The following is a 19422-nucleotide window of genomic DNA, read 5'->3' as shown; positions in this document are numbered from 1 at the left end:
TATCTTTGAAGAATATTTTTTTTTATATATTCAGTTTCTTTCTTCAAGAAGTTTCCTTTTCATTTTAGAATTTTTGGATTTAATTAAGGATTTCCGTTATTCTAAAAAACACTAAATGCATTTAGAATTTATACAAATGGTGGCTAATTTTATTTCTTTAGTAATATGAACATTCAAAAGAAATATGAAATATATATGGTAAAGGCCGGTTACAGAGCTGATGTGCCAGAATTTTTAGAATTTAGTGACACACCGAACAACAAAATCTAGAAATGGCAAAACTTTTAGAATTTAGAGCAGACACTGGAAGCAGAACTTAGAAGGGGACTAGGCAGCAGAATTTCGGATCCACAGAGATTGCATCAGGTGGGAAAAAAAGGTGTACCAGCTCTGTGTATGATGCATTAAGACATACTAGATTAATCTTTTAAATTGAAAGTTTTCAACCTATTTATTAATAAAAACATCCCTATCTATAATGCCTGCACATGTGATAAGATTAGAAGCGTTTTTGATATATTCCATGCTTGTGTCTAGTGAATAGTAGAGAAAATAAAGAAAAGATAAACATGTTAAGATTCTAGTATCAGAAGTAAAACATTCAAATATTATATTTTCATTGTTCTTCCTGACGTTCTCCAAAAAGTAAGAAATTCATTGCAAACTTTCTGTAAAATAAATCCATTATGTGTTGATACCATGGAGACATTTTTCATTTTGTCACATATTTCTCGAATCTTCTAGAATCGTGGCTCTATAAATCTTGCCAAGCTGCAATCCTTTAAAAAAAATTTCCCTACCAATTTTGTAACAGCAAAAGGCCAGAAGCAGTTTGGAAAAAAAAGGGGGGAAGTGTAAAATTAATTTTATAGAGAAAAACTGATGCATATTCTAAGAACTCTACTCCGGGACAATATACTCCGGGACAATTACATGGAAAAAGCTCTTACTATGAAAAAATTAAAAAGACATTTTTAATTAATTACATAGATAATTTTCTTTTGCTAAGAGCTGTTTCATAAATTGTGCTTTATAGTATTATACCTTATTTATTTTTCAGATTCAAAATATTGTATAATAAGTTGCCAAAATAAAACTTTATAATATAACAGCAAAAAATAATAATGTTTTATTTTAATTGTTGTATCATAAATTATAATAAGACGTTTAGCTTAAGAGAGCTTCTCCTGACGCATGCGCCGTTCGCGTTTATCCGCGCGGTGATGATGACGTAACTGTTTATTACGTATGTATGTATATGTATACCCTTCTTACTTACTTCTTCGCCCTTTTTCTCTGCTGTAAGCAACTATGTTTAAGTTAATCTCTGTCATTAAAAATGTTCATTGATATTACAATCTATTTAGGCCCATTAATTTCTTTAATGGTTCTGGGCCCAGGAACGTCTCAACTGTGCCTAATTAGCACAATACTTATTTTAAAATGAACATTTTGAAGTTTTTGAGCATTGAACTCTTAAGCCTAATTCAGTGCAAGAACTGTTACGTCTAATCAACGGTACGAACTGATCAGCGTTCAGTTAAGCCTATTTTTATAGCGCTCAATCTTGTTTTTTTGGGGGGGGGGCTGTGAGAGACTGTATTACAACATTATGTCGCATTTGACTACTATAGAAAAGCTCAGAAAAGATAATTTTGACAGTTGGAAATTACAAATAGAAGCAGTATTGATTAAAAACGACCATTGGGATTATGTAATCAGTAAAGAGCTAGAACCTGCTGAAGGAACCGAGGAAGAAAAGAAATGGCTCCAAGCTGATCAAAAAGCTTGCGCAGATATAATTCTTGCTATTAATCTTAGTGAACTGTGTCATATAAAGCATTGTGTGACATCAAATGCTGTGTGGAATAAACTCAAATCCGTATATGAATCGAAAGGACCTGCGAAGAAGGCTACATTATTAAAACAGCTTTTATTTAGAAAAATGGTGGAAAGCGAAACGATGTCTGAACATTTGAATTATTTCTTCGAATAAGTTGATAAGCTTAAACAAATGGAAATTGACATAGCTGATGATTTATTATCGATTCTTCTGCTCTATAGTATTCCAGAAAATTTTGAAAATTTTAGATGCGCCATCGAATCAAGAGATCAGTTACCTAGTCCCTAATCTTTGAAAATCAAAATGTTAGAAGAATGGAAAGCAAGAAAAGGGAAAATGTCTCAAGATTCACAGAATGCATACTATACTGATTATAAAAGACGAAATCAAGAACAGAAGAAAAATGAAAAATGGAAGGTAAATTCAAACAAAAATTTTCCTGCTGAAAGAAATTTTCGAAACTTGAAGTGTAATTACTGCTCGAAAATTGGGCACAAGGCACCTGAATGCAGAAAGAAAATATGTGCAATCAAATAAGGGAAATCAAGGTTCTATGATGGCTTCTAATTATGAAGGAGCAGATTAGTTTAGCTGTAAACAATGCTTATCAGAGGACCTCCTCATGGTGCTTAGATAGTGGCTGTACATCTCACATGTGCAATGACAGAAGGTTATTTTCAGAATTTCACCCTCCAACGAATTCAACCATAAAGTTAGCAGTTGACAAAACAGCAAAAATTACAAGAATTGGAACTGTCCTTATAACAGTACCTAACGGAAATAAGACAATTAAACTTAAGCTCAAAAATGTGTTATGTGTTCCGGAATCAAAATGTAATTTGCTGTCAACATCTAAAGCTACTGCAAATAATCGTTCAGTGATTTTTACAGAACGACATGCTAGAATAATAGAACCAAATGGATCTATACTATTGCAGGCTATTCGTCATGGTGAGTTATTTTTTGGCATCAAGCCAACTGTATCTCACTTCAAAGTATTCGGACAGAAATGTTTTGTACTTAATAAAAGATATATTTTATTCTGATACATATTCATTCTGATTCCGTACATATTTATTCTGATGCTCTCTCGGCCCTACAAGGCTTGGCAAATCCGGAACCAAGCAATAGACTTCTTTTGGATATAAAAACATTTATAACAAAATAAGAGAGAAAAATGCTATATATTTTCATTGGGTTAAGGCACATATTGGTGTTATCGGGAATGAAAGGGCGGATATGCTAGCTAAAGAGGCTGCCCTGGGAGAGGGTGATATTTATGAGGCTATTAATGATTCCAGAAGAATTACCTTGAGAAAAATGAAAGCAAGTATAATTGAAAAATGGGCTCATGAATGGAATGGTTCAAATAAAAATAAGGGTTACTTGAGGATTTTTACCATAAAAAGAAAAATGGATCTATTTAATAATATAGATACTATTCAAGTTATCACGAATCATGGTAGATTTCCGGCCTATTTAAAACGATTTAATCTCCAGGGCAATGATCAATGCTTGGCTTGTGGGAAGTACGGAAATGCAGCTCATTTTATGGAAGAATGTAAACTGACCGAGAGTGTGAGGACGAGATTTGGAAAAATAAATGAACAAAATGTAATTGAAAAAAGAAAATTCTTGAATAGCTATGCAACAGAAATTATGAGGATTGTGAATGAAAATATAAGACTATCATAGGAATAGGACTTTAAATATTTTAATCTTTTATTTATTTATTTATTTTATTATTATTATTATTTTGTTGTTTTTCTGCGTCGGGTGTGCTGCGTTAACCATGAGGCCGATTACTGTCGGCCAGGAGGGTTGCAGCATACTCGTAAACTAAACTAAACTTAATAAAAGGTCTAAAGGGAAATTCGATCCTCGATCAGAAGAACATATATTTGTAGGATACTCAAATGAATCGAAAGCATACAGGCTGTGGAATAAAAATTCCAGAAAAATCGTTATAAGCCGAGATGTTAGATTCATTGATGAATTTGAAAACTGTACTAATTATGATAAAGATTTTGAAGTTTTATTTCTCGAAAATATTCCTGATAAAAAGAAGGAAGAACCTCTGAATGTAAAGCAAATATCGGCTGATGAAATAACAAAAAACCCCTCAAATATGGCAGAAGCATCTGCTGAATCATCTGATAATGAAGATTCTGATTCCGAAGCATTACCTGAAATGCAGATTAAAAGGGGGCCAGGTTGTCCAAAGAAAGTCAAGACTGAGAAGCCAGGAAGACCAAAAAAGGAGTACCACAATATAAACATAGAAAAGGAAGAAGCACAAATTGCTGAAGAAGATACAAATCCGACATTAGAAGAAGCATTAAATGGAAGTTATGCTGAAGAATGGCATAAGGCTATGCAAAGTGAGTATGAAGCACTTGTTAAAAATGGTGCATGGAAATTAGTAAAGCGACCACAGAACAAAAAGGTAATAGGATGTCGCTGGGTTCTTAGAACGAAATATAATGCAGATGGAACAGTTCAAAAGAGAAAAGCTCGATTGGTTGCTAGAGGATTTGCACAGGAACCTGGAATTGATTTTAATGAAACCTTTGCTCCAGTAGCCAGAGCAAGTTCTATAAGAACTGTGATTGCATACAGTGCTGAACAAGACCTTATGTTATATCAAGTAGATTTTGTTATGGCTTATGTTAACGGAGATTTAAAAGAAGAAATTTTCATGGAACAAGCTAAAAATTTTGAAGACCAAAATAATCCTGAATATGTTTATGCTTTGAAAAAGTCTCTTTATGGTTTGAAACAAAGTGGACGACAGTGGTATGAAAATTTAGACCAAACACTCAAAAACTTTGGATTACAATCAGATAAGTGTGTATACAGGATGAAAACATCTCAAGGTGAGTTAATTCTAATTTTATATGTGGATGACTTAATAATAGCAACAAATAGCTGTGATTTATATGCTGAACTTTAAAGTTATCTTTCTAAAGAATTTCATGTTAAAGATTTAGGCAAACTTTATTATTGTCTTGGAATAGAATTTAATCAAGATGCAAATAATAATTCTATTAGTTTATCTCAGCAGAACTATGTTGATAATATTCTACGAAGGTTTAATATGCAAGATGCAAAACCAGTAGCAACTCCTTTAAATCCTAGTGTAAAATTAAGTAAAAAATGTGTCCTTCTGAAACTGAAAAGGAAGAAATGAACAATGCACCTTATCGACATCTAACTGTTTCGCTTACGTATCTTTCTGTGTTTACTAGGCCGGATATTACATATGCCGTCAGTCACCTGAGCCAATTTAATAACAATCCTGGAAAATTACACTGGTTGGCTGCAATGCGCGTTCTTCGATACTTAAAAGGAACTAAAAATTATCGTTTAAAATTTTGAAAGACTGGAAAAGCACTTATTGGATATACCGATGCCGGCTGGGCGTCTGATGTTAATACTAGAAAATCAGTATACAGGTTACCTATTCACCTTTGCTGGAAATCCAATAACATGGGAATCACGAAAGCAACAAACTGTTGCATTATCAAGTACTGAAGCAGAGTACATCAGTCTTTCAGAAAATGCCAAAGAAGCAGTTTATTTACGTTGTTTTCTTAAAGAATTAAATTTTACTGCTGATCATCCAACCATTATATATTGTGATAATCAAGGTGCACAGAAGCTTATGAAAAATGCTGTTTATCACTCGTGCACTAAACACATAGATATTAGACATCATTTCATTCATGAAATTTATGAAAGAAATGAAATAGACGTTAAATATGTGCCAACAGAGAATATGCCTGCTGATGTACTGACAAAAACATTAACTGCTTCGAAACATTCTAAGTGCTGTAAATTAATTGGAATAACTGTAAATGATTAATGTTTATTTTTTTTTCAGCTGCCAAACGTGGAAAGGGGGATTGTTGTATCATAAATTATAATACGACCTCCTGTCGCATGCCAGGTACGCATGCCAGGTACGCGTTTATCCGCGCGATTGCTACTGGATGATGACGTAACTGTTTATTACGTATGTATGTATATGTATACCCTTCTTACTTCTTCACCCTTTTTCTCTGCTGTACGCAACTATGTTTAAGTTAGTCTCTGTCATTAAAAATGTTCATTGATATTACAATCTATTTAGGCCCATTTATTTCTTCATTAATCTTATTTTTTAAATATAATTTCAATATATTACCATTGTTTTAATGAAATTTATCAATGTTACGATGTTTTAAAAAAAATCGTGGAAAAATTCTCAGATCTCGGATCTAAAATTTTTCTATAGAAACTAATCTTAAAATCCCCAAAATGTTGATACGTTGTGAAATTTAGGACTGTTTAATAAAATAATTCACATCCTCAAAATGAGAAGTTGTTTAAGAGCTCTTTATTAGAAAAAAATAATTTTAAAATGCTTATGTTTCACTTCTTGCTTAGAAATTCGAGTATCCCATCATTTCTATTAGAAATAGAAACAAATTATAAACCATGAACCCATTCAAAAGAAAACCATATATGTCAGTGAATCGCCAAAAGTATTCCTCCAAAATGCTAATTCACACTCAAAATGGCAGTCGTAAAAACAAACAGAAATTTCAGATGATTCAAATTAAGGACCTTCTACAGATTTTAGACAAAATTAAGGACTTTTAAGGACCAAAAACCGATTCCAAAAAATCTAAGGACTCTTAAGGACCGTACGAACCCTGCGATTTGTATTATGTGCAAAATTGATAATGCAAAACCTTTGGCAGTTGGGTTTAGAATTTGACGACGACATTCCAACTGATTGTAAGCAGATGTGGTCCGAGTGGAGCGGTGAAATTGAAAATTTCGAAATTTGAAAGGACCGTACGAACCCTGATTCATTTATTAACTTAAGTAAAACATCACTCATGTACATAACATGTTATTCTTCTTTAAAATAAGCCTATATTAACTTAAGTAAAACATCACTCATGTATATAACATGTTATTCTTCTTTAAAATAAGCCTAACTTAACTACAGAAACATACATTCCTAATTCTATAAATTGTTTTGTTGCCACTTCTAAGAAACTAAACTAACAATAATTAGTGGCCAAATGACATTAAATAAAAAATTAAAGGAAAGTAAGTAATATTAAATTGAAGCACATATAAAATAAAAACTACTTTCATTTTAAATCTAACAAATGCAGCTTGCATTACAAATTTGCCACATGCTTAGGAAGAAAGAACTGCTAAATCTTGCAGCTGCCGAAGGATTAATAAACAGGCTTACTTTAAATCTGAATTTGTGCTTAGATGGTCGAAGGACACAATAAGTCATATGAATATTCTTTTGTCTTTACAGTTCCAAGAACTGGAACTGTGTTGTATTTTATATGTGTTGGGTACGTGCTCAGTGATGATTACAAGATGTACACAAAACATCTTTTATTCTACATTGCTCATCTACTATACAGTTACATATATAACATCTCCCCTTTTTTATAAAAAATAATAATAGTAGTAAAATTAAACATATTCTTTTAAATAATAAGGTTTCTTAACAGTCCTACCAGATCGAGTGACGTAGTTATGTCCATTTGAAAAATTTGATGATACTATACCTCTTTCACTATTTGGTGACACAACACTTCTGTTAGATTTTGAAGGACTTACAGGCACATCTAAATTTGTAGTGCTCCTACTATTTTCATGTATCTCGGGTTCATCTATAACTTCATTCTCATAGTTGTTTTGTATTGAAAACTCTTCCTGATTAGTTCCTTTAAGAAGGTCTCTTCTGTTCCTTTCTACAATTCTTCCATCTGTTCTTATAATCCTATATGAACGTGGTCTTTCTGCTTCTTCTATAATTTTCCCTCTTTCATTTAGTTTTTTCCTTTTCTCTTTTATGTAAACATGATCTCCTGTTTTCAGTGGTTTTAATGGTCTTGCATTCCTATCATAATAACTTTTTTGTAAGGTTTGTCTCTTCAGTAAATGTTGCTTATGGTCTTCATATCATTTAGCTTGGACAAAATTCTCTTTTATAGGCATCAATCCATTTACTTTTCTTCCAAACATCAATTCTGAAGGTGACTTAATTTCATCTGAAATAGGAGAGTTACGATATTCCAGTAAAACTAAATATGGATCCTTGTTGTCAACTAAAGCTTTTTCTAACATTCGCTTGACAGTTTGAATATGTCTTTCAACCATTCCATTAGACTGTGGGTATTTTGGATTTAAAGTTCTGGTTTCAAAATTCCATCTTCTTGCAAAATCTTTATATTTCCTGCAATTATATTGTGGACCAATATCCGAATACACTATTTTTGGAATACCATGTCTTGCAAAAATTGATTTCAATTGCTTTATCACTGCTACACTTGACAAATCTTCCAAATGTCCAATTTCAACATATTTGCTAAAATAATCTATAACTATTAGATAATCCCTTCCTTGAAAGTAAAAGAGGTCTGTTCCCAATACTTCCCATGGACCATTAGGTATTTCTTTAGATATCATTGGTTCTTTAGTATTAGCTTTTTGTAAACTTAAACATGTTTGACAATTCAGTACCAAATCTTCAATTTCTTTGGACATTCCTGGCCAATATAATATTTCTCTTGCTTTGATCTTGCATTTTACTACTCCTAAATGACCATAATGAATTCTGCTTAACATATCTTTTCGTAAACTTCTTGGTACAACAACACAGGAATTTTTAAATATTAATCCATTTGCTTCTGATAGTTCTTTTCTGAATTTAAAATATGGTTTTGCCAGTTCTGGAACCATACGTTTTTCATCTGGCCATCCAGTTTTAATTAATTTTTTTAAAACTTGTAGTTCTTCATCTTTTTCTGTTTCCAGTTGAAAAATTTTCATTTTACCATTAGACATTGGTATACATTCTACAACTAATCCAACATGAGCTTCTATTTCTCCTTCAAAGAAATCAGATCCTTTATCAGTGAATGATCTTGATAATGCATTCGCTATAAAAAATTCTTTTCCTGGTTTATATTTTATCTCAAACTGATATGGCTGTAATCTTATACGCATTCTTTGTAGTCTTACAGGACATTTATTTAATGGCTTTTTGAAAACTGATTCCAGTGGTTTATGATCACTTTCCACAGTAATATTTTTTCCAAATATATACTGGTGAAATTTCTCGCACGCAAATATAATAGCTCAAGTTTCCTTTTCAATTTGAGCATAATTCTTCTGTGTATCTGTTAATGCCTTAGATGCATATGCCACTGGTAAATTATTCTGCAGTAAGACTGCTCCTAGTCCTTCTTGAGATGCATCTACAGATAAAACTACTGGCATGTTTATATCATAATACTGTAAAACTGGTTTATTTACCAAGACATCTTTTAGTCTTCTAAATGCTTTTTCATGTGTTGCATTCCAGTTCCAGATAACTTGTTTTTTCAACAAATCTCTTAAACATGATGTCAATTCTGATACATTAGGTATAAATCTAGAAACATATGTAATCATTCCTAGGAAAGTTTCTAATTCTTTCACATTTTTTGGTGGTTTTATATCTAGAATAGCCTTAATTTTGTCTTCATCTGGTTTTAAACCATCTTTAGAAAATATATGTCCCATATATTTCACTTCATTCAGCCCAAATTTACATTTATTTAAATTAAATTTAACATTCTTTTCTCTGGCTCTGTCCAACAACTTCTTTAATCTTGAATCATGTTCTTTTTTATCTTTACCCCAAACTAATAAGTCATCTATATATATTTGAACTCCTTCTAAATCACTAAAAATTTCAGAAAAACTTCTGTGGAAAACTTCTGGTGATGAACTCAGTCCATATGGCAACCTTAAAAAACAATATCTACCAAACGGAGTGTTAAATGTAGTAAATTCACAACTTGAATCTGACAGTTTAATTTGCCAAAATGCTTTGTTTGCATCTAAAATACTAAAGACCTTTGCATTTGTCATTTGAGATGAAATTTCTTCAAAGGTTGGTATGTGATAATGTTCTCTCAGTATATTTTGGTTAAGGTGCTGAGGATCTAAACACACTCTTAAATTTCCATCCTTTTTCCTTACTACCACTAATGAATTCACGAATTCTGTTGGTTGGTTAACTTTCTTTATAATACCATCTTTTTCCATTCTTGCTAATTCCTTTTTTAATGGATTTAATAAGCTAAGTGGAATTTTCCTACAGGGTTCTATTTTACCAACAGCTCCTGGTTTTAATTTAATATGATATGTATATCCAGTTAAATTCCCAGTTCCTTTAAACAAATCTTGATATCCTTTTAAAAGTTCTGGTAACTTTTCATTAGAATCAGGATTTACTGTACAAATCCTTTGTATTAGGTTTAATTTTTGCAATGTAGGTAAACCTAAAATAGCTGGAACAGTTTTATCACATGCTACAACTTGAAATTCTATTTCATCCTTGTCATCTTTCGATGTTTCACATAATAATTTACATTTTCCAACTACATCAATTGTAGTACCATTGTAATTATTTAAAGTGACTTTTGATTTAGTCAAACATTTCTCTCTTAAATTTAATTGTTTAAATTTAGGCAATGGTAGCACATTACACTGAGCTCCAGTATCCAACTTAACAAATAAATATTTAGATATGTTTACTTTTAGTTTTTCAAACCATTCGGTTTTATTTTTAGAAAATGGATTTATATCTTCTACTGACCCTAAAATATATTCATTACCATTATTATGTAACTCATGCTCTAAATTATTCTGTACAACATTAACATTTTTATAAGTGCACATTTTAGAAAAGTGATTTTTCTTTTTACAGTACAAGCAAATCTTATTATAAGCAGGACAGCTGTATAACTTATGAAAAGTTCCACATTTTCTACATGGTTTTGGATTATTGTACTTATTTCCTTGATAGTTTGAAGAAGATTTAGTACTTTGTTGCTTTTGTTTTACATGATAGTCTTTCTTACAAGGCTGACTTTTTTCCTCTGAAGGTCGAAATTTATTACGTTTGATAACTTCTATTTTATTTTCTTCAGTTAAAGTTTTCAGCTGAAGTTCTGCTAATTCAGAAGCTTTACACATTTTAATACATTTCTCCAATGTTAACTGATCTTCCCTTAATAATCTATCTTTGAGATTTTTATTTAGAATTCCACTTACTATTCTATCCCTTATTAAACTATCTTTTAATTCTGCAAATCCACAGTTGCTACTTAATTTCTTTAAATTCGTCAAAGGATTCACCTACATGTTGTGTTCACAGAAAAATATATGTCCATCAACACTTTCCTTTGTGAAAGCTTCAATTACTTTGTCAACATCCTTCTTATCTTCTTCACTTAAATTAAAAGTATTAAATTTTTCAAGTGCTTCTTCACCAATTATATGCAATAAAATAGCTACTTTAATTTCAGGTGATTTAGTTCCACCAGACGCAAACATATAAATTTGGAATTTTTGTTTCCATTTCTTCCAATTTTCGCTTAAATTTCCTTCGAAACTTAGATTACTTGGTGGCTTTAATCCATCCATATTTAATTTAGGACTTTAAATAGTTTATATATACATATTTTTAGCCACTTCCAATAAAAATAAACAACTCACTTACCAGCTGATTTCACAGTAAACAACTTCCCATGATGTTTTTGTTTAGAACATCTTTATGGAGGCTGCATGGTTCTTCAAAAAAGATTTTCTTTTTTAATCAAGGACCAGCTGCCCCATGTGTTGTATTTTATATGTGTTGGGTGCCATGTGTTGTATTTTATATGTGTTGGGTACCTGCTCAGTGAGGATTACAAGATGTACACAAACATCTTTTATTCTACATTGCTCATCTACCATACAGTTACATATATAACAACAACTGGACATACAAGATGAACTGCATAGTTTCAAAATTATCCCCATTATATAATTTTAACATAATGGAAATAACTCTTACAAAATGATGCAACTTTAATATTTCTGTTGATTATCGGTTCTTTCTTTTCATTTTGCAATCTGAATGTTGGTTACTGTATTAAAATGCTTAACTGTTTAACATATTTTATTTTACCTTTTTAGTTTTTACAAACAGTACATTCAAAAATTTATCTGCATTATTTTTATAGATAGCATTTACAATTTTTATTTTTGTCCCTTCTAATTATCATATCACAACTGCCAATCTCCAAATATAAAAAAACCAGGAGTTTCCGAGAAGTCTCCATGGTGTCCAGCAATGCCATTGCAAAGAAACACCATGCTAATTTAAATTCACTTCATATTGCCTGATTCAGGCTATTGAACTATTTATATGCTTCTGATGTAAAAAATGTAAAAAAATGTAATGTAAAAAAGAACAAAATTAAATGAAAATATTAAGAAAATAAACATTGGTTGAATCTCAATAAAAAGTTGCCAGCCGTAGATTCTAGATTAAACAAAATTTTGTATGAAAAATTAAGCTGAACATCTTTAGGATGAGGGAATGGAATTTCATCTGTTTTGAGCTTAGGAACTGTTGAGCATGTCTTTAATACAAAAGTTCATTTAAGAATTGTTTATATGTTCCTGGAGATTAACCGATCGATATTGCATCTTGGATCAGGGCACCCTCATTAGAAGAGAACGTGTCGATCTAAAAATCTGTTTTGAGGAAACAAGGGCTAAAAATTAAAAGCGAAGACAATTAGCAGCTATGTCATATACATTCTTACTTGGAATATTAAGTTTAGAAATGTACGTTAAGATTTGTCGGAATTCACATGACTTATGATAGATATAATTACTCCACTAGTCAGAAGAAAAGAAATATATATTTAATGTCAAACTTTCTTGTTTAAATACATTACATTTTAAAGTGCAGAGTTAAAAATTCAAATGCAAGAATTTAACACAAAATGTTATTGCATTACAGTTTTTAAATAATAAGCAACAGCTTAAGCCAAATTCCTGCCCATTTGTAAACAAAAACTTGGAAAATACACCACTTATGTGACCAACAAACAAATCAGTTAATATGATCAAATTGTTATAAGGTAATATTGCCAAATAAAAAATAAATTCACTAAACAAACAAATTAAAAATTGCCAAGCAAAAAAATATCACAGCATAACAACTTGGCTTCAATTTCAGTCGACCATTATAAAAACTCAGGAAAAAAGCAACCTTAGTTTAACACATTTTGAATTAATCCATCCATTTTGAGGGCAATCAGGCATTAAGTCTTTCTTCATCAGGAGCAAAACACATTCTGCAGATTTTTTTAGGAATAAAAATTCCTGAAAATATCTAGGACAAGGTAAAGTTACCTTTTCGCTTAATTTAAAATTTTAGATCGACACGTTCTCTTCTAATGAGGGTGCCCTGATCCAAGATGCAATATCGATCGGTTAATCTCCAGGAACATATAAACAATTCTTAAATGAACTTTTGTATTAAAGACATGCTCAACAGTTCCTAAGCTAACTAAAGTGCAATGAAATTATTTAAATGTTTCTTGATATTCTGATATGAAATTAGTTAAATTTCATCGCTAATCTGAAAAATATTTTTCTCATTATTTAATGTTATCATTTGGTTAATACTAATGAAACAACCATGGACAAACATTATCACACTAGCGCCTACAGTAACATGACATTTACTGTAGAACATTTATTTTAGGCATCATAGACCAAGAAGAAATTGCAGCATTTCAGATGCTCACTTATCATCAAATCGTTTTTCCTACAGAACTGCAGTAGTCCCAGAATACAATTGCAATATAGTGTTAAGAAATGTACAAGCGCGGTGAGATAGCTTCCCCACAAAGCAGTTTTAGGGTTGCCGTAAAATGTCAAGGGAAGTGTAGGGTTGCCACATTTGGCAAGAAATCACCCATTTGGCGAAATTTGGCCACAAAATTGACAATATACCATGGACGGTTGGAGAACCCTCTGGAAAGAATTCTTACCGGTTTACTCCAGAATGTTCCCGAACACAAGCCGAAAGCTATATAAACCCTGCTCGTCCGCAGTCAGTCAGTGTGTGTGTCTCTCATCGAGAGAAAGTGTGTCTCTCATCGAGAGTGTGTGAGCCTCGTCTAGCGAGTCAATCCCTGCAGAGTCGATCGAGTTGACAGCCGGGCAGCGAGTGCCGAGTGTGTCATCAAGTCCACTGAAGGAGTCTGTTAGTGTATCGCAGTTAGTGCATCGTCGAGAGAGCATGTTGAGCTCGGGAAAGACTGAACCGAAGAGTGTGCTCGTGTGTCGGCGAGTGCATTGCAAGTTGCAGCATGGAGAGTCTCGAGAGTACGTGGAGTTCCAAGAACGACCAAGCAGAGCCGGGAACTGTACTCCGGAAAGCAGAGTCGGGTGCTTTGCACGAAGCTGTCTTCACTGTCATAGCCTGATAACCTGAAGGCTGTGTCGCTGATTGTTCCAGCGTGTTTATAGTAGATCTTCGACGACTGTAAAAGTGTTTTAGGGCGGTCCTGATTAATATTGATAAATAAAGTGTGTTTCGATACTTCATCCAGTGTCGTCATTATTCACTCCAAATCTACAAACCCCGTACGAACGTGAAGTAAGAAAATAACGCAACAGCTAGTGTCAAAAGAATAGGAAAAATGCAACAATATTAAAAATGCCACCCAAAAGTCAAATTTAGCATCACGTAAAGCAAAACAACTATTTTTAGCATGCACAAATTCATAAATTCGATTCTTAAAAAAAGACTTTTATTGAGGGTTTAAGAAAAAATGTTCTACTGTTTATGCAGTTAGGAAGCATCTTGTGTCAAATCAGTCATAATCCCTTCTCAGCATGACGGACAAAATCAATTTATTAACAAAGGAATTCTGGAATGCTAGTTATGAAAAATTCCTTATTAACCCGATTTCAAATTAACTGGGCCTCATCTAAAAATAGTTTGTTATTGAGAAAAGATGGGAAAATTACTATCCCAAATGGTTATCATATAAAAGAAGGCTGTTCATGAAAAGTACAAAAACGAAAAGTTAAAAGTATTAATTTTACCCCTTGACGATGAGGGCACACTCGGCATCTGGACCGGACCTCGGAAGATCCTTTTTGAGGACCTAAATAAAAGAATATAATATTATTATTTGTTCAAACATAAGAGTTTGTAAAAAATACTGTTCAGCAATTATAAAAACTACAATATGAATTATAATAACATTAATACATACTATTTTCTTACATAAATATTCAATGGATCAAGAAAATTTTTAGCGTCCTAGAAGTTAGAGATTAATTTATTAGCCCAAATGGGTCAATAGTCTTGAAATGCAATTTTGCATTGCTTTACTTTAACATGTTCACAAGGCCATTCGGAAAAATATAAGATAATTATGTTTTAATCCTTTAACGGTTTGACCCGGATTTTTTCGTTCTTTTATGCAAGCTCCTTAACGGTTTGTCCCATAATATTGTCATTTTAAATATCTCCTTGAAAACGGACTGACCCGTGATTTTGTTAGACTTAAAAGAAGCGTCAAAAACGGATAGCCCGTAATTTTGTCTCACTTTCACCCCCAAGTGCCTAAGGGGACAAGAGGATCCAATCCTGATGACAATAGTTAATGAATGACCCTCAATAGCGCGGGAAGTTTTACGATCAAGAACTCTTCTTGATGTTTTACGATAACGGCGACCTTACACTGGTTCTAAAATAATAAGAAATTTGTTACCAGTTAGAAAGTTAAAGAGGAAATAAGAATTTCTGTTTTAGATGTTGTTTGAGAAATTAAAAAAATACAAAAAGGAGATTTTTATAAAATAAGCTTTTATTTATAACTCAAATTATTAGTAAATTTAAAAAGAAAAGTAATTTAGCTATTGTTCTGCTATCGGAAGGGATTCAGGAATGTACGTATGCACGTCATGTGCATGTGTCAGTGTATTTATATGTGCGTAAACACATGTATACGTTCGTATGTATACATATGCGCATACATGAACACATACAACCGTATATACATGCACAGGAATAAGAAATTAAATATTATTCTTTACAAAATTCATTTACAATATATTAATCATAATTATATCATGAATAATAAGAAAAAGTCGCGCCCTATATATATTTTTGACATTGGAAATCGACTGTTTGATTTCGTTACTTAAGTGTCTGCATTTTTATAACGAATATACATGCACAGGAATAAGAATTAAATAATATTCTTTACAAAATTTATTTACAAATTTATATCATGAATAATAAAAAAAAGTCGGGCCTATATATATTTTTGACATTGGAAATCGACTGTTTGATTTCGTTATTTAAGTGTCTGCACTTTTAAAATCCTTGATATAAATTTGCACATGAATATTGTAAAGAAGTTTAATTAATCTCTTGTTCCCAATAAAATATGCCACATATTATTTTTTGCCGTTGGCTTATTAAGAATTTTAGAAGTTTCGAATAAAATGTTTATGTTATAAAACGTTTTTAATTTAATTTAAATTTTTATCTTCTTAATCTTAAACTTATCTCCAATGAAAATTTTCAACTGAAAAATCATTTTTCAAAAATGAATAAAAAATTTTTACTTCCAATAAAGTAAATGAAATAACAATGAATATTTTTTTTAACAATAATCGAAACCATTTTTTGACTTTTCACTCAGAAATCAGAAGTTACGTTAATAATATACAAATTTCAATTAAAAGAATATTTTATGTCAATGCAAACATTAAAGTTTTGACTTTTGTAGTTTGTCTTGAAAATGAAAACAGGGTTTGTACACATTTCCTTACATGAAAATTAAGGACTTTTAAGGACCATCAAAGAAAAAATTAAGGACCTATCAGCAAACAAAAAATAAATAGAATAAAGCAATTATCCATACAACCGACTTCATGCTTGTAATTTCACTTTAAGAAACTAACAGAAGTGTGTATTATGCACTATTATTAAATTCACTTTAATACTTACCATAAAAGAATTTTGAAAATTAAACTAACTCCCTACAAGTTATGAAGTAGATAACATTAAATTAGGAACATAATTTCTTTAAAAACATGTTATAAGTGTATTTTACACTAATAACAGTCACTATTTTAGAGATTTACATGATTAGTATTAACTTATTCAATATTTATTTAAACACAGTCAACTACTATTATAATCACAATGTAAGAATATTTTGCAGATTAAAATAACTGATTTGTAAACATACAATTTATTTCCTTGGTTTTTTGAAAGATACTAGAATAATAAACTGTACAATAAAAGATACAAAACATTTGTGCTTTTTTTAAATCTGAAATCTTTTCAGCTATTTTAACATCTAATTTATTTATGTCTATTTCCTTTTCTTTAACTATTCTTCTAAGTTCATTTGCTTTGATAAACAAATCAATGTTCATGCTGGTCTCAGCTTCATCTGCTAAAGCATCTACTTCTTCATTAATATCTTTAATGTCCCTTTGAAGAAATTTTTTCTTCTGCTTCATATAATCAATTTTTCTTCCTCAATGATATTTCGTTTCCTCTTTGAATTTTCAGATTTAGTTAAAGATTTTTGTTCTTCTAAATACTGCATATATTTAGACCTTGCAGAAGCTGCTGCTGATCTCATTTCTTTATTAATTTCGATATTAAGAACAACTCCAGAAAATTTTATGTAATCAAATACTGTGCGTTGAAAAATGTATGATGAGTCACTTAAATTTTCAATTTCAATTGCTTTATTTACAGAGAAGCCCCTTTCCACAGAGGCCTGTCCATGTGACAAGATAAGAATCATTTTCACTATTTTCCATAAATTTGACTAGTGAAAATCATGAAAATAAGAAGTGAGAAATGTGTCAAGAGAAAGATTTTGAGGATCAAAAGTAGAAAATTCATGTAAATTTGTCTTAACTACTTTGTCTAGAAACTCTCCAAACTGCAGCAGAATTTCATCCCAATCATCTTGTAAAACACGTTTATTCTGCATTAATACCGTTAGAACTATTTTCATTTTGTTCTGGGCTTTTTCTGGAGTTTTAACCATCAATCGCGGGTCTATACAAGATGCATTTCGAAAAAGAGAATAATTTATTGGACATTTAGATATTAAGTGTTGTACTATTGTTAAGACACATTGTTGACCTTGTTTCAATGCAAATCTTTCAGCTTGTGAAATGTCCTTCTTGCGGCATTTATCATTCATTAACTGCTCAGCAATGAATCCCAAATAAACTTTATCATTATAACATTATAACTTTATCATTATAAACTTTTATCATTATAACAATTTGGATCATTAAAATTAAATTTATAAAGATTTTCTGCTTTAGTTATTTTTGAATATTCTAGTTTCAAAATTTTAAAGTGCTGAAGGCAATCATTTACAAGTTTTAAGATATCTTCAGCAAAAAAGGATATAAGTGGTTTATCACTTTGATAATATTCAAGGAAAGGCAATAATACTTTCGACAGAGAGAGAAAAAAATTTAATTTTATAAGAATTGTTTTATTTTTAGCTGCCTCCAAAATATTTGAGAAGGATTTCGATGATTTTTTTTTTAAACTTCCCCATTTCAACTTCTTTAATGTACAGTAGCGAGTCATCCCATATTTCAATGGCTCTTTCAACTGCTGGGACATTTTGCAACCATCGGTAAAAGCAGAACTTCACAGGTAGCTTTTTTAAGCCAGATATACTTAAAAAATCTTCACGTCTTGCAGGAGAATCTTTAAAAATCCAATATAAGGAGGATAAGAATGATGGAATGTCCCAGCCAGTGGATAACATCCTATGCTTGAAAGCACAGTTAAGAATGTGTAAACTACATGTCCCTAATGTCAAGCATTGAATGTTATATTCCTTTGTCAAGTCCTGTTGCAATAAATCATAAAATTTCCAGTTTACTGCAGGACCATCCATCGATATTTGTAAGAGTTTTGACAAGTCTAGTTTTTCAACACATTCATAAAATTTGGATAAAATAATTTCACTTGTTGCATGCCCTACAAATGCAGAAGTAAGGTACTGAGTTCTGACCTTATTTTCTTGATGCCAGTACCTCACATAAATATCTAGTTGCTTCTTTTGATTTGTCAGATTAAGAGTCTCATCAAATAGTAATGTAAAAAACTCAGCATTTTTACTATGCTTTAGTAACAAAGTTTCAAAATAAGAGCCAAGACCAAAATAACAGACATAAGCACATTTCCTTTCACCACATGAAAACTATTTTGCAATGGAACTATCTTGGAACATTTTAGTGAATAAAGGCCCAATATCATCGCACGACTTAAAAGAACAGTGACTTTTGATGCACTTAAAAGCCCACAATATTTCTGCATCTGTAACTTCAGATTTGAAAAGAAAAGAATTTATTTTGTTATTTTCTACACTTATTGATGTTGAATTCGTAGTTACATCTTTTCCTGAAGTAGATGGTTCTTCTAACTTGACAAAATTTATGATACTGTTAGAAGAAACTCTGCAGTTGAGAAGGGAAAGATGTTTTGCAGCTAAAAGGGGCATTACATGCAAGGCATTAGTAAAATTAAGTATCGCATATATATGTATATAATGTACCTATCTTTCTATATATATATAATAAGAATTATATACTGAAAATATACATTTTTACTGTATATATATATATATATATATATATATACAGTA

At 31.3% G+C, this 19422-nt stretch overlaps 1 long non-coding RNA gene across 2 annotated transcripts in view; it reads right to left on the bottom strand.

The window, feature by feature from the left end:
* Positions 1–19422, bottom strand: part of LOC146993035 (uncharacterized) — a 59330-nt gene that overhangs the window by 15098 nt on the left and 24810 nt on the right. For both annotated transcript variants that reach the window (XR_015038418.1, XR_015038419.1), the window contains exon 2: positions 14813–14874. This is a non-coding gene — a long non-coding RNA (uncharacterized LOC146993035). The remainder of the gene's footprint in view (positions 1–14812; positions 14875–19422) is intronic.

The sequence above is a fragment of the Stegodyphus dumicola genome, chromosome X1 (assembly GCF_044657685.1).
Source record: "Stegodyphus dumicola isolate Sdum_Otavi_A_Nest chromosome X1, ASM4465768v1".
In the NCBI taxonomy this organism is placed as follows: Eukaryota; Metazoa; Arthropoda; class Arachnida; order Araneae; family Eresidae; genus Stegodyphus; species Stegodyphus dumicola.
The sequence above is the reverse complement of the archived record's forward strand: the minus strand, read 5'-3'. Positions and strand labels throughout refer to the sequence as shown.